The 23,371-nt window shown below is 33.4% G+C and overlaps 1 protein-coding gene across 1 annotated transcript in view; it reads right to left on the minus strand.

Annotated features, from left to right (window-relative positions):
* LOC143255189 (segmentation protein cap'n'collar-like) overlaps nucleotides 1-22,873 on the minus strand; it is a 72,647-nt gene extending 49,774 nt beyond the window's left edge. The window contains exon 1 of the mRNA XM_076510458.1: nucleotides 22,761-22,873. The gene's annotated coding sequence lies outside the window, so the exon portion shown is untranslated. The remainder of the gene's footprint in view (nucleotides 1-22,760) is intronic.
* Nucleotides 22,874-23,371: the final 498 nt, after the last annotated feature.

The raw sequence follows: 23,371 nt of genomic DNA on the forward strand, positions 1-23,371 counted from the left end.
ACTTTATTTGTAACTCAACCATCTTTTTCAAGAAGTGTAAATTATCTTTCATACCTAAGTAATTATACACTGAAAGACATATTTTGCCGGCTTAGCATTAGCAGCCACAATACTAAAATCATATTTAATTTAACATTTTGGTATTTTCAATATGAGTGAAATAAACAGTCTCAAAGCTTTATTCAAATTATACTACTGCTAATCCTTAGGCTATTTTTTATGTATTCTGAGACTGCGTCATAAATTTAAACTTACTAGTTTTTAGGAAAGTTTACAGAATAAAAATAAACAAAACATGTTTCCATCAGGTATTTTTTTTGGTTTTCTTAATTTTAATAAAGTTGGTAATACAATTGAGCTTTTATTTTAATTTGATGTTAGCTCATTATGTTAAAACGACCGGACATTTTGAAACCTTTCAGAGATTTTTGCAAAGAAAAAAACATAGAATCAGCAATTAATACCATATATATTTGTCAGTTGTTTATAGGGAAGAAAATGGTCCCAGGTGGTTCAGCGGGAAGTCGAAAGACTTATAACGTTTTAAATCGGCTTTTAATTCCTCAATCGTGGGTTTGTTTTTTTGAATTTCGTGCAAAGCTATACGAAGATTATCTTCCCTAGCCGTCCCTAATTTAGAATGTGTAAGACTTGAAGGAAGGTAATGGGACTGAGGGAAACATTATAACATTTCCACGGCTGAAAGAGCAAGAATATTTCGAGTGAAAGGGGTTCGAACCCGCGATTCTTAGATTGCGAGTCGAGCGCCCTAACCACAGGGCCATGCCGAGCCCCCGAGGTGTTAGGGGAGCACAACTAGACCACAGTATAATAATTAGTGATGACGACCACAGTATAGCTTTGTGTTTAATAATAAGCAGACAAGCAAAAAGTCTAGAAAAAATTAATTTTCGTAACTATGTCCTATTATGGACATTCAGGCTTAAGTACAACTTAAATAATCTTTACTATGGGCAGTATATTTATTTTGCGCATGTTAAAAATATTTAATTTTTTTGTTTACAGAGAAGTTCATAGCACGAAAAATGCATCCTATAAATATACTTTGAAGAGAATAGAATAATACTAAACGTAAAAGTGAACAAAATGTACAATACCTCATTTTACGTATTCGACAATTTCTGTGGTACAAGTATTTGCCTGTTTGTAATTAAGCACAAAGCTACACGATGGGCTATATGTCTTCTGCCCATCATGGGTATCGAAACCCGGGGTTTTAGCATTGTAAGCCTACAGACATACCGCTGTGCCACAGGGAAAATGGTGTAGAAATAAACAAGAAGGAAAAATATACAAAGCACATAACAATAGCTACTTAATCACACAGGATTTGCAGAAAGGTTGGTTGGTTGGTTGATTTAGTGTTTTATGGCACAAAGCAGCTAGGCTATCTGCACCTTGCAGAAAGGTAGCTTGTTTAGTAGATACACTAAATGGCCCGGCATGGCCAGATGGGTTGAGGCGTTCGATTCATAATCTGAGAGTTGCGGGTTCGAATCCCGGTTACACCAAACATGCTAGCCCTTTCAGCCGTGGGGGTGTTATAATGTGACAGCCAATCCCACTATTCATTGGTAAAAAAGTAGCCCAAGAGTTGGCGGTGGGTGGTGATGACTGGCTGTCTTACACTGCTAGATTAGGGACGGCTAGCGCAGATAGCCCTCGATTAGCTTTGTGCGAAATTCAAAAACAAACAAACAAACAAACAGATACACTAAAAGACGTAATATATAATAATATGAATACACTCTCAATAACTTCCAAGATTGTTTGTTTTTTACATTATTTTAGGCCAAGTTGTAAGTATTGTTTCTTATTGCCGATTATGCAACTTTCGATAAAAGTTCTGTATTTTCTAATCACCTAATACTCAATTGAAGTCATAAGATAGAGTTCTCCAATACTTATCTTTGTCGGTGTATTTAGAAAAACGGTTGACTACGCCTGGTGTTTAGTGTTTTAGTAAAATTCAAGATTTATTCTTGCTGAAGTACAGATTTAGCAAGGGAATGTCTGGTGGCCCCTTAATTTATAAAGCACTCTCTTTGAAGTGGTGATTTGGTATTTCTCTACAGGGTGGTCCGTAAGTCCCTACCCATCTATATGTTATTATGTTATATTCAATTACGCATTATTATAAATGTTTCTTTTTTTTCAGAGAAATATGGCCGATGTAAGCCCATTTACACTCGAAGAGCGTATTGTGACAAGTACGTGGGTACATGAAATGTGGGACAGCACACAGATACACGAGACACTCTGTATATATAACTTCAGGCATCGATTTCGAACACACGCATGCAACTAATGAAATCAAACTGATTTTACTACACAGGTGTTTAAAATTTCATACACATTATATATATATTAACACGACAGTATGTATTTTAAATTTCAATATGGCTGGATACTAGATCGTATTATGATTAAACATTTCGGCCCCTGACTGATTTCATTCTTTGACGCCAATGTGATAGATATAAAAGTTTAAACGTCAGTATACTTTAATGTGTGTTTTATATTTCTGCTAATATATTTATGTTTTAGAACTTTTTTAGGTAAATTTAGTATAAGTTTTCAGTTTCATTCAATAATATATTCTGAGGGTTTGGTTTGTTTTGAATTTCACGCAAAACTACTCGAGGGTTATTTGCGCTAGCCGTCCCTAATCTAGCAGCGTAAGACTAGAGGGAAGGAAACTAGTCACCACCACCCACTGCTAACTCTCGGGCTACTCCTTTACCAACGAATAATGGGGTTAACCGTCACAATATAACGCCCCCACGGCTGAAAAAGCGAGCATATTTGGTGTGACGGGGATTAGACCCACGATCTTCAGATCACGAGTCGAGTGCCTTACCCACCTGGTCCTTCCAGGCCCGTTCTGAAGGATAACCGTGGAGGTTGTGAAGTCGATAAACTGGGAATTAGGAGGAACTGTGCAAATATTGTGCTTTATTATTCTATTTAAATATATATGCCGAGGTTTTAAACAGAAATGAGTGGACGTTACAATTATTTTATTGTTTATTTTACACCTTTTACGAAGGACTATAGGCTGTTTGTAAGTTTAGAACATAAAAAAGGGCATACAAAGTTATCTGTAATTTATATGTACTTTAGCTGAAAAATTGGGGTCGCTGAAGCCAGTATGAGCTGATAATGTTGCAGAAGCTTTGGTTTTGCTATTGTTAAGTGCAAAGTTACACTATGTGCTATCCGTGCTGTGCTACCCATGGGTGTGGAAGAAACCTATTTCTATTTGCATCAATTTTAATATTAATGGTACTTTTGTTCAGATTTTGTGTGTGACTCGTATGTTATGAATGACCTTGCAACTAATGAAGTAACAGTAATATTATTGAGTTTTATCAGTATTGTTGATAGTACAATAAAATATCGTTTCTAGAAATATGTTATAATACTTTATCAGTTGGAGAAATAAATACAAACAGAAAATGATCAAATTAGTTCGTAATACATGGAGATATGCAATTGAACTTAACAATATGTTAAGTTGCTATCTCAGTTTATGTCAAACTAACTGCAACAATATTTAAGACTCTCTATTTCGTAAATAACTGACTCAATAAAAACAGCTTTATAAGTGACAAAAGAATAAACCCGGTTTCTAGCGGTGCAATGTCCCGGCATGGCCAGGTGGGTTAAGGCTATCGACTCGTAATATGAGGGTCGCAGGTTCGAATCCCCGTCGCACCAAACATGCTCGCCGTTTCAGCCGTGGGGGCGTTATATTGCGATGGTTAATCCCATTATTCGTTGGTAAAAGAGCAGTCCAAAAGTTGGCGATGGGTGGTGATAACTAGCTAGTTTCCCTCTAGTCTTACACTGCTAAATTAAGGACGGCTAGCGCAGAAAGCCCTCGTGTAGCTTTGCCGAAATTCAGAAACACACAAACAAACTTCTAGCGGTGAAAGTCTGCAGACATACCGTTGTGCCACTGAGAGACAGCGCTGAAGGAAGATTTGTTTCAAGTAAGGAAGACATAAAATATTTTTCTACTATTGTATACACACACACACACACAAATACGCATAAGTATAAACACACCAGAATTTAGAAGTTTTCAATATCACGATGAAAAATATATCGTGAAATAGTAGAATAGAAAGAAGCTGTGATGGACACTAGTAGATCAAACTGTGCGTTATTGTATATTATTAGAAATTAATTTCAAAGAGTACAGTTCATCCTGTATTTATTTTCTTTAAGTGATAACTGTTTATTTGCCTGTTTCTTACGAAGCACACAAAGCTACAAAATGCGTTATCTGTGATGTGCCCACCAAAGGTATCGAAACCCAATATTTAGCGTTACAGCCTTCAGACTTGCCGCCGACACAGAAGGGGCTGAAAGATAATGAATAAAGATAAGGCCGGATTCTGATGCCAGTTTCTTAACATTGTGTACATAATATGTATAATGTTTGAACAATATGGTGCCTTCTTGTTCAGAACTTGCTATAACGTTAAACATATTTGACCTTTATTTCAAGGTGTATGTAAATATGTAAGAATAGTTAGACTTCTTTCTTCAGCTTGTCATATCAAGGTCAGTAGGACTAGTATTTTTGGGTCCCTTTCCTGTAGAATCTTAAAAGACGTCTGAATCGCTGGTTAAATTAGAGTTATGTCACCTAAGCAACAAGTAAGTCCTTTTCCGTGCTCCTTTCAGCATCTTTTTTTTAATGTCCAATCCGAATGAAGATAACATCGTAGACCTTCCCCTTGTGATCTTGGTCAGAGCACATTTCGAAGAGAAATCTCTTTATGGACACTTCAGAAATAAATTCAACTACAATTTTCACCCCGATGTTTGAAACATAAAAGAAATTACTGGAATAAGTTTTGATAACTGACCAGCTGAGGTGGTCACTAGAACAATAATAAGAAAAAAGTGTAAAACTAGATATACGAACTCTGTTTTCTGCACCTCTAAATTATCAGGTACATATTTGAAGACTTATTAACCAATAACTTAAAGAAAACAACAACAACAACAAAAAATGCTCTGTAAGAACAATAATATATGATCTACTAAGTAGAAGAGTGGAATGTAAAACAACAACAACCACAGACTATGTAATGATAATAGATGTCCTACTGAGCACAAGAGTGGAATGCGAGACAAACAACAACCACAGATCCTGTAAAGATAGTAGATCTCCTACTGAGTAGAAGAGTGTAATGTTAGACAACAACAACCACAGATCCTGTAAAGATAGTAAATGTCCTACTGAGTAGAAGAGTAGAATGTGAAACAACAACAACCACACACCCTGTAAGGATAACATATGTCCTACTGAGTAGAATGTAAGATAATAACAATAACAGATCCTGCAAGGACAATATATGTCCTACTGAGTAGAAGAGTAGAATGTAAAACAGCAACAACCACACACCCTGTAAGGATAATATATGTCCTACTGAGTAGAAGAGTAGAATGTAAGATAATAACAATAACAGATCCTGTAAGGACAATATATGTCCTACTGAGTAGAAGAGTAGAATGCAAAACAAGAACAACCACACACCCTGTAAGGATAATATATGTCCTACTGAGTAGAAGAGTAAAATGTAAGATAATAACAATAACAGATCCTGTAAGGACAATATATGTCCTACTGAGTAGAAGAGTAGAATGTAGAACAGCAACAACCACACACCCTGTAAGGATAATATATGTCCTACCGAGTAGAAGAGTAGAATGCAAGACAACAACAGCAACAGATCCTGTAATGATATGTCCGAAGAGAAACAGAATAGAATGTAAAACAACAACAACAACAAAATATTAAGATATTGTAATCTCTCAAGAATTAAGAGTGTAAGTTGATGTTAAAAATTAATTACTTATTCTATGAGGAAATGTATTTATTATTATAATTTATATTATCAATTTTTAAGATACAAAACTATATAAAATTAACACTTTAGAATAATCTGGGAATAAAAGAAAATATAAGAATCATAAATCTATAATAATATATTTTTTGTGCCAGTTGCTTGTATTACAATGCTATTACTGGCATGCAACTGCTTACACATAAACACAAGCATGCCATAATTTAGAAGTTTTTAAAATATCATAATGAAAAAAATAGATATTACTACTGCTAAGTTTGTTCAAAGGAAAAAGGAAAAGTTAAAATATCATAAAAGAATAAAGCATTTCTAATTTGTATAGAACATTTTTCTTACATATTTCGCATTTTTCGAGAATTTTTAAATGTCGACTTTAGTGAAGTTTAACCTTACTTAGGTTAAGACTTTACTACCAAATTCATCTAATGCAACAAATGGGAGTTTTAATTATTATATTACAAGCCCTATTATATACATGAACACGCTGTTTGTTATAGGTTTATTTGCTATTATGATAAACTCCGTGAATGAGTTTTCATGAATTCACACTCATTATGTATACATATATTTTTTTCAAGTTTCAAAAGTTAATAAAATAAATAGTTCAGTTCATTATATATTTTACTAAGGTAATCAAAAACTTATCGATTGCCTACACGTATTGTGTCATTAAAAGACATCCTGTCAGAAATACAAAATTCTGAAAATTTTCTGACAGCATAGGAAACTTTTACGCATAGATATACACGTATGATACATATACATGCATATATATATATATATAGATTCCCATATGTATTTTAACTCTAATTTTATACCTTTACATTTTAGTTTTAATTTCACCTCTAAAATAACCAATTTATTTTTAACAGTTCATTTGGTGTAATTTATATTCTAGCCTGTTGCATTAATTTATGTAAAGAACGAATAAAAAAAGAGTAAAATTAGTGACTTCGTGTATAAACTACAGTAATTATAGAGATAAGTTACACAATCGTTTTGTTTGTAGGTAAGCACAAGGTTCCTCGACCCTCGATTCTCTGCTAACCACGGGTATCGAAACCCAGTTTGTACTATTGTACGTCCGAAGACATGCCGCTGTGCCACTAGAGAGCTACAAAATTTGGGGTATATTTTATTTACATTTTTGTGTATGTACGAATAATACGTTATTACGGAACCTGTAAGCAACAGTCACGATCTACAAGCAGTTAGGTAAACAGTTTATAAAACGTGTTTAAAATGCCGATGGGGTTGACTCCTTCGGTAATTCGGTAGTTAAAGATAAGATATTAACTTAGATGCATGCCCATTTTTTTGGTATGTAATAACACTTTTTTTTTGTCCGATCAGAAGTGAGCAGTTGATTTATACGCCTTAGCTTGTTATCCTACGATTTTTTTTTTCACTTCTCTATTTAAGATGCACTTTCTCTTTCGAACAATCTCGTTAACAGATTATTGTCTGTAATGACTTCAGTCACGCGATGCGTGGTTCAAACAAGCCTGGAATAAAAAAAAATCACTTAGTACTTTAAAGACTATCAACTAGCTCCTGATGGATCCGAGCGAGGTTCATTGATATTTACGTAATGGATTGTGAATTCAAGGTTCGCAAATCGTTCTCACAAAATAAATCATAAAAAAAAATTACATTCCGCACTTTAGGGCCGTGGGTGCGTTGTAAGAATAATGACGTTGGGCGGAACCACTACCGCAATTAGACCACGAGCAACTCGACGCGAAATTCAACAACAAACATTCTGTAGTAGTTCATCTGATTTTATTTATCTGCTTATCTAAAACTGTAAGTAACGAACGAGGTACAATGGCCATATTTAAAGTTTACGAATTGTGAAAGAAAAAAAAATGTAATTTATTTGCGCTGAATGATATTCAGTTCACATAATTTCTTTTACACATTTTACTTGTTGGCCCACTCTGATTTAACATCTATTAAATCTGAATACCACTGTCAGCATATTGAAAATACAATATTGTTAGTACTTACTTGTAGAGTTGTCTGAGTAAACCTTTAGTTAGCAAATAATGATATAAAATGTTTTTTTTTTTTTTTTAAGGTTTAAACTGCTTCTGCACCGCTTTGTAATGATCTCGTTTAGCCCCCTTATATGTGAAAATGGATGTGCCCTATATACAGAGTCTGTGGTTAACTTCGGAACTCATAATAAAAACTTCACTTAATGAAGACTGAAACACTGTTTCGTAAACAGTAACATACGTACGAGGTAAAAAACCCTCATTTGTCTCGAAGGAACTGTTATTTGCAATTTGGCGACAATTATGTACTGTGGACGAAACTTACACTAAATTTACTAACAACCACAGTTTTTCAAAATTTCATATCGTTGGCAAAGCTTATAAACGAACACAAGTATGTACATACATACATGTATATGAAACCATATGCATATAAACTCTATGTCTTTACATTACTTTCGTTTTATTATAGTAGTTTTTCTTTCTCAGTATATGCATATTCAAATATACCCCCACATATATATATATATTTATACTATAATCTAGTTCAATGTCCTGTTCTTTTTCCAGAATCAAGTATAAATAAAATAGAACAGGACATTGATGCAATCGTGTATACGCAGTAGATAAAAGCTGGTTCGTCTAAATTCTAAAAACGTTGACGCGTATAGATTTTTATGTTTCTTATACACGTATGGTTATTCATTTTATTTGTTTGATTGTTAAGCATAAATTGATCATCTACGTTGTGCCCACTACGGATATTGAAACTCGGTATTTAGCGTTTTAAGGAAAACAGATGTGTAACATTGTAGCTCTTATAAGAAACGAAGCACGCATTTTTCACAGCAGAGTAAGTATATATGAAATTGATCATGATTTCAAATCAAACTAGATAATTGAATAAGGACAAGTGCACTCAGATTCTATGGCATCAGAAAGTGCAATGGATCATGTGCAGGAACAAAAAAATCCATGTACGTTTCTATACGGCACATCTTGAAATTATGTTTGTTTGTTTTGAACTTCTCTCAAAGCTACACGAGGGCTATCTGCGCTAGCCGTCTCGAATTTAGCAGTGTAAGACTAGAGGGAAGGTAGCTAGTCATCACCGCCCATTTGCCAACTCTTGGGCTACTCTTTTACCAACGAATAGTGGAAGTGACTGTCACATTATAACACCCAATAGCTGAAAGGGCGAGCATGTTTGGTGTGACGGGAATTCTAACCCGCAAACCTCGGATTACTAGTCGAGTGCCTTAACCACCTGGCCATGAAATTATGTTAATAACATTTGTATTTTTAAAGCTAGAGACGCTGGATTGTGTTGTATGTTATTACATTACTTTGTTTGGTAGATTGGAAACAGAGTATGTTGGTTTAGTGCAGCAACTTTATGTCGCTCATTAGGCAACAGGAAAATATAAATGAGTAAGTTTAACATTTTATAACCCGCAAACTCACTTGGACTACGGTAAGCAAATAGTATAAAAATAGAGAAGTAGCTGGGAACAAGATGTTTAAACTTATTAAAACTATCTCCGTGAATGTGAGCTTTATAATAAGGCAACATTGTAAACTCATCCTCTATAAGTTTAAATATGAAATCTTCTAAACCGTTGTTGGTCACCATATCTGGCGTGTACTCTCGCAAACGCCAGAGAGTGACACAAAGAAGACTGGCGTTCATAACTAGGCCTTCTTTGTAAACCTAAGGGAACTGCATGAACCCTACCCCCGTGAGTTATCCTTGCTTATAACTGGTGAACTTCTGGACCGTTTGTTATCAAATGTGGCGTATAATCTCATAGTAACACGGCCCAGCACAGACAGATGGTTAAGGCACTCGAATCGTAATCTGAGAATTGGGATTCGAATCCCCGTCACAACAAACATTCTCACCCATCTAGCCGTGGGGACCTTATAATGTTACGATCAATCCCACTATTTGTTGGTAAAAGAGTAGTCCAAGGATTGACGGTGAGCGGTGATGACTAGCTGCCTTCCCTCTAGTGTTACACTGCTAAAGTAGGGACGGCTAGCGCAGGTAGCCCTCGTGTAGCTTTGCGTGAAATTCCAAGCATACCTAGTGACACCTGGGCAGTGACTAGAAATGTTGGCATTCAGATCTCACTCTATACGTCATCCCAAGTGTGTGGGTGTGAAAAGTGTCTGTGTCTTCTCTATTCACATATAATATGTGAAAGTCAAAGTTCTGCAAAAATATTCACATAAATTACATTTCTGAAGTAAGGAATATATCTAGAAATTGTTGGGCCTATATTTTTCTATTTAATACAAATGCAAAGGTCAAGAGATCCTATATTCATCTCTTTCTACAAATAAGTTCTTGGCCTTAAAAGTATTCTAAAATACTAAAACGCTTTTTTATTAGCAACTGGTTGTTCTTACAAAAATAAAATTTACGTTACAAATAAAAAATCACTTGAAAAAGGTTTTCAGCAGTTCACTTTCTAGCAACCAAAGAGCACTACAATCAGCATTTCACAAAACAGTGATTTTTTGTGGTCACATCTTTATAACGCTTGTTTGAATTTTGCGCAAAGCTACTCGAGGGCTATCTGCACTAGCCGTCCCTAATTTTGCAGTGAAAGACTTGAGGGAAGGCAGATAGTCATCACCATCCACCTCCAACTCTTGGGCTACTCTTTTACCAACGGATTGTCGGATTTATCGTCACATTATAACGCCCTCACGGCCTAAAAATGTTTGGTGCGAGGGGGATTCGAACCCGGGACCCTCAGATTACGAGTCGAGTGCCTTAACCACCTGGCCTCTTCCTGTGTGTGTGTGTTTTCTAATAGCAAAGCCACATCAGGATATTTACTGAGCCCACCGAGGGGAATTGAACCCTTGATTTTAGCGCTGTAAATCCATAGACTTACCGCTGTACTAGCGGGGGAGGGGTGGGTTAAATGTAGTGACATTCTAAGTATTTTTGAAAGGCTGTATCCTGCAAGAAGTAACTCTTCCAATGTAAAAGCTGTATCATATTCTTTAAATTAGTGGATATTATCATATCTCTCATTCATGACCTCTAACTTTTATCAATCGAAGTACTGGTGATTGACTACAGGAAGTACAGATAATTGGAGATCGGTTTAAATGATGTATGATGATAATGGCATAACTGATTAACATAATAATAACCTAATATTAAAATAAACATATTTCGTTTTCGTGTTACATTTTACATCTAACGTGCAAACACTAATTCTCTTCTTTATGCAACAAACTCAAAAAGTCTGTATTTAAATACTCACACAAGAAGAATACAAAATAAAAATAAGCATGTGGTGCCATCTATTAACGATAAATTAGCTTCTAACGATGTCTACCTCAAGGTAAGAAATTTTAAGCACCAGATATACGTTCATTCTAAAAATACGTGTATTATTCAGACAGATTTTAATTCACCACTAATTATACTATAAATTTGTTTCAGAGATACCAAGAAAACCTATGTGTAAGATATTTCTCTCTACATTATATATTTCGACAGAAAATACCAAAATTATTATATTTTGAGGTTTCACGTAGTTTTTAGTGCTTCGGGGATAATCCGATACTGTAACAATAACCTATTCTCGTAGCAACACTTTGACATGACTTGATATTCTCTTTTTTTAAAAAAACTTTTATGATATGCTATAGTTCGTTAAACGTGGAAACGCCTCCCTTGTAAGAGCTTGTCATTTGAATATATTAACAGGACAAATAAAAAGCTTCTTCTGCTGTAATAGGACATTACCCAAGTCATTAGATATAGACAATTGGACATTACTGAGCCATCAGATACAGACAATTAAACATTACCCAAGTTATTAGATGGAAGACTGGACATTACCGAAGTCATTCGACAGATAATTGGATATTGCTCAAGTCATTAGATGAATAATTTTGAAGTAGAAGCGAAGTAATTAAAAAAAAAATTGATTTTGAAGCCTGTTAGACTATCTGCTTAAAACTTTTGAGATTTCTACACTAGTAAGCTATAATAGGTTGGAGTTGGTGCTTTAATTAGCTTTTTTTGGATTCAGTTTACAAATCCATACTGTGTACAGTGGTCAATGATAGCATTTAATAATCTCCAATGCAGAAAGTGTTTCCATTCTTTCCACAAGTGAGAGAAAAACTAATCAATAACTAAGGTAACAGTCAACAAAACAGATGAAGATCAAAGTGAATTACTGACTGGTGTTTTCTAAGTCCAGTTGAGTTTACTTGCTTTTAACTTAACAAAATAGAATATTCTATACATTTCCTATGGTTATTTATAAATGAGTAATGTTTTAAAAATTTGACTGTACTATTCATTGCAATAACATTTTAATTGGAGGAAAAAGACAGTGTAAATGAATATTACATCTTTCTAAATTTGTGTACTGACAGAAATGAATTTTGCAAAGAAAATACTTATTGACGGTATATATAAGTATTTTTATTGTGGGTAATTGGTAAATTAGTGAGACATGGCAATCAGATCATTCTTGCTAAAAGAGAACAAATGATGGGATCATAAATTGATGTGTTTTTTATTTATCTTGAATATCAAACTAATCAATTTCTCTTAGCCTTGTAAACCTTATTTAACATAACACAATTTATCTTCACCTCCACTACATGAGATACATTTCTGTACAAACATAGTGAACAACTACATGGTATGTTTAGCTCAGTTAACTACAAGCTAGTTTGTCTTTCTTCTTGATTAAGGATTTATTTTTCTTCTACTAAAAGATTTATCCTCCTAAAATAGTTCTTTGAATGTGGCTTATGCATGCATTCAATTTCCCCTTCCAGTATTGTGACCTGAAATTGGTGTTAAAACTTCATATTTTTAAGTTCATGCCTGTCTTTTTATAACCATTTATAAAACAGTAAATGTTGCCTGATACTTTTCTGTCGAGATAATACTTAATGTAATAATAAAAGATCACTTGATTTTTCATTTCTTAAATTTTCTGAACAATTCATGATAAATGTTATTCATTAAAGCAGCTGTATACATCCTGCTGAATAAGAAGTAGGTACACTAGTTCAAACCTGTGGCTTAGTTTTAATTTCTTTTATTATACAAGATCAGGATATTTCCATCCATATTTAAAGAGTAATACACAGTTTACTTGTGCAACACTTTAACCTTGTTTTCATTTTGAGATGGAAATATTCAGAGAACTCTCACTAACATACAAAGAGATCACAATTAATTCATTCAATAGTCTGTGATGCCTCAAATAACTTACAGGTTAAAATTATACCACGTAACCTACATAATTCTGAGTGTGTCTGCCAAACAAATCCTAGTTATCAGATACCTTGGAAATATCTCTGGTACTTCCTAATTCTACTAAAGGAACTGCCACAAGGTTGAGAAAAAACATTTTCCAACTGATGTGTTATGGAAAATTTCTGAAGTATTCCCTTGTAATTTTATATATTCTTTGAGGTGTGGGATCATTGACCATGACACGGTGAACCATCAAATACTGGAAAATGGAGGTATTGGAAAGGTTCTTTCATTCTTGTATTTTTCTATTTTTGTAGTGTTCTATTTGTTCAACTATGATCATCAATACCAACACAACAACAAAAATGTACAATGTTTTACTGAATCACAAATTTTTTTTACACGTACGTTAGTCTTTTTGGATCATTGAGTATTGTATTTTCTCATGACTTGTAAATTAATATAATTCCATTTAAGATGACTAAATAAGCATTTCTTATTTGAACTTTATAACAACAATCATGGCAGAATCATTAAAAAAATGAATTTAAAAGCATAGAAATAATCTGAATAACATACAAAAAAAATGGAGAAAGTAATTATTGTGACCAAAGCTGAGAAATCAGTAGAAATTACTTTGATTCATGATATGCAAGCAAAAACATTATATTTTATGACAGTATCCATCATCATTATAGATAATATCTGGTGTTCGTATTTAACTCTGAAAAAGGAAGGCATTTCAGAAAGATTACATTTAAATTAATTAATTATTTATTAAAAGTAAACATTATATCCTAGTTGCTTAATGGAAGGGAAGAGTATATTAGAAAAAAATATACATTTCTGTTTGATTTTCACACATTCCTTATACACACTTATAGCAATTTATATCCTAACATATTTTAAAGAGGGGCATAAGAGCCAAATGTTATTCATACCATTAGAAAAAGAAAAGAAACTTTTAATTTGTAATCAATGTATCTTTGTGAGAGTGAAGCAGTTTAGAAAACAAACAACAATAAAACACACCATCTATTAAGTAAAACAGAAACTGACAGTCTATTTCTGCTTCTATTGTTGTCTCCTCATAAGAATTGCTTGCTGTTACTTCACCCTTGTGTGGAAGAATATGAATGTTTTTTTTAATGAAACAGTCTACTCTCTGAATACAGTTTCTAATTTGCTGGATGTATGGCTAGCTCTCTTTTCCTTACTACTACTGTACAGGCTAATGGTTACTTATATTCCCTAAGGAGAGAAAATATTAAACAAGGGACCATCAACTTGGTTAACCTAGCTAAAATTACAGTTAATATTGGTAGATCAGAAATTATAGGGGAGCTGGATGACTATGGGAATGCCATGATCAACAAGATGGCTTCCTAAGGCAAGACAAATCTAGTGCTCTCTGGGTAGGTTGACCCCTGCCGCTACCCCATATTGGGGCAGATTGAGTGTGTAATTTTTGGTAGTAGGGGATAGCACAAATGCTTATGTCATGTGAACAGATGTGGGTCTCCCATCTTGGATGGCAACTTTATTGTTGAATTTACCATTTGATTGCTGATAAACTGGGTTCTGTGTATGAAGTGATTTCCTTAGCAGCTGCAATCTCAGTGCAAATTGTTGCACAATAAGATCCTTCTTTACACTTGTTGGTTTCTTATAGACTTTCTATAATTCTAATGGTTAACTTAATAAGTATGCTCCTGTCAGTGATTCTTGTTTGATTTTTTTTATAGGGTGGAGGTAGACATGTTCTTGGTATGAAACTTGGAGTCATTACATATCAGAGAAGCAAGATGGTTAAGGTCACCATTATAATCCACAGTTTCACTGTTTTCTTGTATTGTAGAAGAATGATAAAGACTCAGGACCATCAAACAATACTGATATCAACAGTGTCTCTTTCCCAGTCTTTTGAATCCCAGGCATTCATTGGATTTAAAAACTTTCTCCATATTTTTCTTATCCTGGTCATGGCAGTAACCATTAATGGATTTTCTTTCTTATTCCAATGATTCAGCATAGTCACATGGTTAGAGAGCTCGACTCTCAATCTATGGATCACAAGTTTATATCCACGTCACACCAAACATGTTTGCCTGTTGTGGGGGAATTATAATGTAAAAGAGTAGCCCAAGAGTTGGCAGGGAATGGTGATGACTAGCTGCCTTCCCTCTGGTTTTACACTGCTAAATTAGGGATGGCTAGTGCAGATAGCCCTTGTGTAGCTTTGTGCAAAATTAAAAAAATAAACAAAAGTTTCTTTTTACAAAACTGTTAGGGTTTAAGAAAAAATATAAGATGATATTTTGAATGATACCTATCTGCTTAGGACTTGAAACCTCCTAGCTATATTGAAAGAGCATTGAGCTTGGAGTACTAGTATGAGCTGAGAATCCTAGGTTCATAGACTGATTAGGGAAAATTTTTGAAAATACTAAATTGTTATTTTTTTTATTATGGCAGTGTATAGGTAAAGTACTTATTTTTTAGCAACAATCTCTTAGGACTTATGAAGAAAAAACAAAAGAAAAAATCTATGAAACATACAATTATAACTTAAAATTATCAGACTACCTCAGTATATTTAAGCCCTTCACATTTAGTGCACTTTGCTTTTAAATGTGATCAAGGATTTACCCAATAGTTTGTTGACTATGGTAGAATCTGTGGTACCTAATACTGAGCAAACTTTCACTTGGTTCTGGTATATTCTGTGGTGTACTATGGACACAGTTACCATTTGCTACAGTTAGAACTGGCACGTGAAATGCATTATTTTCTGTTTGGAAAGCAGGTTGGAACTGTTCAGACTTTAACTTGTCCAAGATTGAGTGTTGTACCAGTGATCATTCCAGCTAAAAGATGAATATCCAAATGTCCATAGTTGCAGATTAGCATTGGTATAACACTCAATCTGCAACTATGGACATTTGGATATTCATCTTTTATCCAGAATGGTCACTGGTACAGTAACAAAGGCAGAGATGACACAAACTAGCCAAGTAGTTAGTGGTGTAAGCACTTTATCATATCTGAGAATGAATGACCAATGTACAAAGGATTTGAAGCTTTTAGTTGAGGTTTATGCAAACAACTTGACCTCACTATGGAAACATAAACTCAGTAAAATGCTAGGGGAGTTTCCTGATGTGGTTGTGGGACTTCATAGACAACTTTGACCACAATCAGATATGTTCACACAGACAGAGGTGGTGCACATCCAATACAACATCTGTCACATGAATTCTCTTGGAGTACAGAGGACATAGACAATTCTGAGCTGAGAAGGTGTTATAGGATGGACTAATGATGGTGAATGAGGTAATACATGTTGATAACTTCCCCTGCAATTCACAAACTTATGCCTGTATGCATCATAGGATGCCACTTATTGGTTCAGTATGCTTCTCCTGATTTCTGAATATTGTCAAGTCAAACTGGATAATGAAAAGAACCCTAGGGCTAAAAGAGAACTATATGAATTTCATATTGTGTCATTCAGTCTTTGTAACACCCCTGCAACTTTTGAATGATTAATGGAATTTATAGAGAGACACCAGCAGTGGTCGAGGGGGGGTCTCATCTATGTAAATAGCGTACTTATTTTTGGCCACACCTTTCAAGTAACAACTGAGAACCTAAAAATAGAATCCCAGAATATCCAAGATGCAGGCTTGAAAGTGAAATGAGTAAAATGCATGCCAATGCACGTGGAAGATCACATATGCGAGTCATAAGGTGAGTGATCCCGAATAATAAAACTGTACAATAGAGAGAAAACTACTTACAGTTGTAGTATTTATCAAACATTACTGCCACAACTTGAGAAATACATGGTTCACCAACTGAGTAAACCATGTACAACTGAGATGACCAATGAACTTTAAAAACCTAAATGTATGATTATGCATCTGATAGTTATGCTATAAGAGCACAGTTTTGTTGTATAACATCAACCAAGCCAGCAGTACAAAAATGCTCATGAATTATCTTTCCAACTCCTGAGATCATGTCCATTTGCTTCATATTAACCTGTCCATTGACAGGAAGTGAATTATGAGTTAAAGCAGTTATGAATTCTTCTTACATGCATCAGTTGTGTCAAATAGATGAAAATCTATGTCACAGATTAGAACTGATTACTCCAGGAATCACATGTGAATAAAGAGATCGAGTGTGATGAGGAGATTACTGGGTCATATGACCTCATCTCATGTGGCAATACATGTCTAATTGTTCATGAGGGGTCAGATGAAGAAATAACATCTATCTGCTTAGCTGAGACACCAATGACAATGCCATCAAATAATTATGGCTGCATTAACTATTTGATCACAGATTGGATGTTTAATTGATTAAAAATCAATGACTGAAAGGGTATGACGTTACTTGCTTTCTGAACCATCAAGCAGTGTTTAACAATGCAATATACAAGCAGTACATTATGCTAGAACTACTTTAGTTGTAGTAGAGCTTCTGGACAAAGTATCTTGGAAACATTGTTACATACATAATTAGGATCACGTAGTTTGTTGGATGAAAGAGTTTAGGAAAGTTACATTCAAATTTAAGTGGTAATGATGAATAGATAAGTTGAATTAGAAGTGTAATCCTTGCTTCTCAAGCACTTGGGTTAAGTTTTGTTGTGAATGTAAGTGTAAGTTGGTACAATTATATGTTCTGCTATCTTTATGGTTTCATTGGTATATACTAGTTTTCCTGAAGTGCAGCATAAGAAAGTAAAACAGTGTATATAATAGGTAAGATGTGAAACATTTTGTTGGATTTTATAACTTTTATCTAATGGAAGGATTTTCTGACCAACTGATTTTATAGGAGTGCTAATGGGGTATGCATGGTGGTTCAGACTTGATGCCATGTTATGATAATGAAATTAATTTTTCTGTCATTCTTTGCACGCTTACTACAGTGGACTGTTTTTTGTGGTCAATGATATAAAATGTGATATGAATAGAAATTTGTCTAATGAGTCTTTTTTTGGCTTGTATACATCTGTGATACCTTTATTTTTTGACTTCTCTTCTGTTGTGTAATTTTGCTAACCTAATGGATGACATTTACAGGTTTCATCTCGGTGCACTTTCCAAAAAAACACATGGAATAAGCAACAGGTACTAGTAAGTAGCTACAGAAACCCTAAAGTTATTAAGTAGTGACATCATGTGCTACAAATTACTCGGAGGTTGGTATGTAATACAGGAACAAAACACTGTGTGGAGACCACACATATTAAAACCAATCTGTTTTTGTGTTACACAGACAGATATCATATATATAAGAATACAATGTAATCAAAGAAATAGAAAATTTTGGTTTAAATTATTGTGATAAATTTAGTAGAAATCACAATAATTGGCTTAAATTGTGTTCAGCTAGAAACACAGCCTATCTTCCTAATGCAGGGAAAGGATATTTCAGGTTTGAACTCAAACTGATAATAGTCCAAAGAATGGAATCTTTACTGAAAGAATGATACAGAGTTACTAGAGAACTTACACCACATCTTTGCAAATGAAAAAATACAGCTGACCAATCACTCTTATTAGTGTTGATGAAGGAAACATAATGTAGTTTTAGTAACCTAGATGTTTGTAGGTTATGTGACCTAGTCTTCGTAACCTAGGTGTTTGCAGGTTATGTGACCTAGTCTTCGTAACCTAGATGTTTGTAGGTTATGAGAGTTAACATTGATAAGTTCAATCACGATTGGACCAGTTTTACATTCAAAATGAAATAAAAAATAGTGTATCTATTATTTTTAAGTAGTTGGTATATATCAAACTATTCTCTGACTTCACTGTTGTCACTAAATGTATTGTTTTTATATTATACATATCAAAACAAGGTAAGTGTAATACACAAACTTTATGTTAACGATATGTAGTTGTAGTTTGAAGACAAGGTTTTTGCATGAGCTACATGGATATAATTCTGAAAGTATTTGTGAAGTAAGACATAATTTAACTTAGTTACTCAAGTTATGTTTAATATGCATCATAAGACAGATTGGAGCTATGACTAGAAGGATTATGCAGCCTTAGAGGTTAGAAACATTGGTCACTGCCTGTAAAGTAGTTAGCATAATTTTGGTTCATAATATAAAGTACATGTCACAGTTGTACTCTCACATACCCCTTTCTGATTGGACCCACATTCTGTTTCTTTGAAAACCAGACAATTAGTGGAAGAGCTCATGTGTATGTGAGCTGAGGGGCCAGTACAACCAGGTGTCTTGTGACGTTAGTTGCATCAACATTGCTTCATAAGAAGCTAAGTGAATGAATGCATTCACCAAGAATGGTGTTAAGCATGTCACGTATACTACATTCATATCCAGTTGATCTCTTTTTAGAAAGGATTGTGGCTTGATTGTTCATGAAATTTAACTTTGTTGACTGAACTTCTGACTAATTGTAGACTAACATGAAGTCTTTAAAGAGTCTTGTAGATTGCCTGATAGCATATTGCACTTATGAGAGGATGATGGTGTGTCACACAACAAACTGAAAAACTTCAGTTTAATGGGCAAAACATATAAAACAGCTTCATGGCTGATGCTGATGTTTTAACATGTCCACCACAATTAACATGGGCAGTGGCATACCAAAGGGCCATCCTGGGGAAAGATCCTCCAAGTAAGTTTGCAACATTACCTTGGAGAGAGTCCTGGCACAAGAAGGCATACACCTACTGCAAGATCAGATTTTAAGTATGTTTGTAATTTTCAATTTATTATAAAATGTATTTTCTTTTGTACTGTAATTATTTATTTTGCTTAAATATTTGCATTTTAAGTTGTGGTTTTTGTAATGTGTGAATTTTGTTTACATGTTTTCAAATTCATTTTATCAAATTATGGTAGTGGTAAATTCTATAGTAAGTTTTGCTTAACTTTGTTTATAGTTTGTTCCTGGATGGCCTTTACATCTTTGATGGTTTGGTATTGTACTATGATTTTGAGATACTGTATTTGTATTTCATGTATTTATTCTGAATATCTATTTTTGTTTGTTGGTTGCTGAAGTTTTATCTGACAACGTTTGCTGTCTTTGCAAAGATGTTGCAGCATCATGTGGTGAAAAGGATTACATTTTACGATTTTAATTTACACACTAACTGGCTGTTAACACCATGTTTTAATTTTTGGATCTAGGTAGACCCTGAGATAATATATTTTATCCTTCCATAAGTAGAATAGGATATACTAATTAATCATGCACATGCATATCAGATGTCAAACAGTTGCAAATATGTGCTAATCCTTTTACACAAGTAAGTGTTATATATCTTGCAACTGCTGTTCTTAAATCTTAAGCTAGCACATACTTATTTCAAAGAAAACAGTCTGTCCAAACAGGCAACATGGAAATATATACACCTAGCTTAACTCAGTATTGTATGTAAACCATTAACTGAAATATATAACCCAGGGATACACTTCTAAGGCTTCTATTTAAATATCCATGTAGAAATATTTACACAGATTTTTTCTTTTAATTTTAACACTTGCCTGTTTTGTTTCTGTTAGAATTTCCTTTCTCTTGTCTATGCGACTAATGAATTCAGTATTCAGTTACAGTATTAAAAAGCAATCAGTAATTTAGTGATATTACAAACATTAGTGTAAAGATTTCTGTTTGTTTTTTACCCTTACTGAACATTTTCAATTTATTATTTTTATTAATGATCCTGAAGCAGCATTTTTCAAAAACTTTTGGCACTTCTGATAAACATCACTGAACCTGGACACTAGAGTATTACCTTGATGAAATAAATTTCAGTGATAATATCTGGATATAAATAATATGTAAATAAATTGTACTGCCTATTATAATCATTTCAAAATATACTGTGTGTTACAAAGAATTTACGACAAATATATATTACAATAATCCTACAAGAACTGTGTGTGTCATTACAAGGAATTCAGGAAATGAATGGTATTGTGATGGGTTAATTAACAGTTTTGTATTTAATAGGGGTAACACAGTATAATATTTATTTCCCCTGAATGAATATCAGTCCATAATTGTACCAAGCTTAATTCGTTTAAAATGTATTTGTAGTTATTTAACATTTGAAATGCTGATAATAAAAATAATAAGTTAATTGATTTGCATATTATTATCATATTTATTTGTTGAACTTGAAAAATTACACTACAATAAGTTCTTGAAATTAGATTTCCCCAAATTAGTGATAAAATTAAAATACTTTCATGTAAAGAAACTATCCTAAGTATTAAGTCTAATTACATACAAATGTGGCTTAGATAACATCTTCCATAGTTCATGTAGTCTATTTCACTTAATGAGTAACAAAGTGACAATTTAAAGTTGAACTAACATGATAAAGGCAAATCATCCAAGTCAATATCCATGAAATTAATGATGAATATAACAATATGTCTGTTTGAAATCACTTTAAATGTTTTGATTTGTGGAGACATGGAGGATATAAACCTCCGTTTTCACCTAAATTACTTGTACAGAATTATTTATGCCCCTAATAATGAATATTTTGTAAGAATGACACTGTCTATAAAGAAAGAGTGCAATCCTTATTCCTCTTTAATTTTTTCACCATTATTTCTTGGAAAGAATGAAAAGATAGACTATTAGAATTTAAATTAAAAAGATAAATTTGAAGTTTTAATTTATTTCCTATGGAGTGTAGAAGAACTAGAGGTGACTTATTATTATGAAAATGGGAATATAGATGTAATAGTGTCAAGCTGTGAAGAGTAAATATAAGTGTGTTCTTTGGCAAACTTTTGACCTGTTATTATATGCTTGTGAAATATTTTAACTCGCCACACAACATGGTGTGCTCTGTATGAATGTTTTGTTTTTCTAAAAATTTATTCGGTGTTTAAATAGATATGATTGGCTACATTTATATTTTAGATTTGTTTTAATGACTTTATTTGTAACTAATCTACTCTAACAATGAACAGAACATTAATATTAGTGCCCTTAAAAACAAGTAACAGTATTCACTTAAGACTTAATTAGTAAGTTCACTAATATTGAACTGGAGTGTATGGGAATATTTATTTATCTTAGTCTGATAAAGCCAGACATAGTAATTACACTCACAATTTTAAAAACAACTCAGTGACATAATCTTGACACAAGAAATTAGAAAGTAGTACCTGAACGTTTATGTACCTAATTTTAAAAATTAACTACAATAATCTGTTTGATAATACGACACTGATTAAATTTAACTCACAATACTTCAGTGTCAAGCTGTATTTGATTTAATCTATATTATTGAGTTTCTGACATTTCAGACTTCATATTTCTTGACCCTGATACTTTATTTTCAATGAGATTAGAAGCCAACTTTTTCACACAGTGAAACATTAATTTACATATGGCTTTTGACAGGATGACTACAGTTAAGTGGTCTTATGTAAATTTAAACTGTGAAGATAGTTTCACTTTTTTAAACGTAAGAAGATGTAGAATGGCATTATACAAGAACTAACTCAAGAGATATCTCAATTACAAAAGACTGGTATATATGAATACTATAACAAATAACAATAAAATAAGGAAATATTACCTCACAAATTAACTGTACTAGTGAGAGAAGTAGATGTCATGATGAGATTTGTGGCCTTCTGTCATCTTCCTTGACTTCATCTCGTTTAGAGAGATAAAGTTGTGGAACTGGAATGGTTTACCACATCTGATGTGATAGTAATGTGTATTTTAATCAATAGACTTAGTAAGACCAACATAAATTTAAGTTGTTGTTCTATGGAAGAAAAAAGTTCAAACTTAATGAGTTAGACTAAATTGTTTTCTGCAGCCTTACTATGAAACTTTTGAAAATAAAGTGAAGCAACTATTCCTTGAGTTTTTAAAACTGTATGATATTATTCTCTTTAAAACTAATTGTGAATAATAGATAACTTTTTAACATAACATAGCACTGAAGGACAAAAAATTACTTTTTTGTCCAACTTGGTCATCCTATCCATCACATTAAATTGAATACTAAAAACCTCAATGCCAACCTTTAAGTTTTAATTTTAATCAAACTTAAACTCTCTTAAACTGTGTGGATCTCATCTAAATGCAGCACATTTCCAAGACCAGCCACTCTGTTACAAAAATTATAAAGATGAAGATGACTCTTATCCTGCCAAAATTTATATTTACATTCCCTTG

This window comes from Tachypleus tridentatus, chromosome 7 (genome assembly GCF_004210375.1).
Source record: "Tachypleus tridentatus isolate NWPU-2018 chromosome 7, ASM421037v1, whole genome shotgun sequence".
Lineage (NCBI taxonomy): Eukaryota > Metazoa > Arthropoda > Merostomata > Xiphosura > Limulidae > Tachypleus > Tachypleus tridentatus.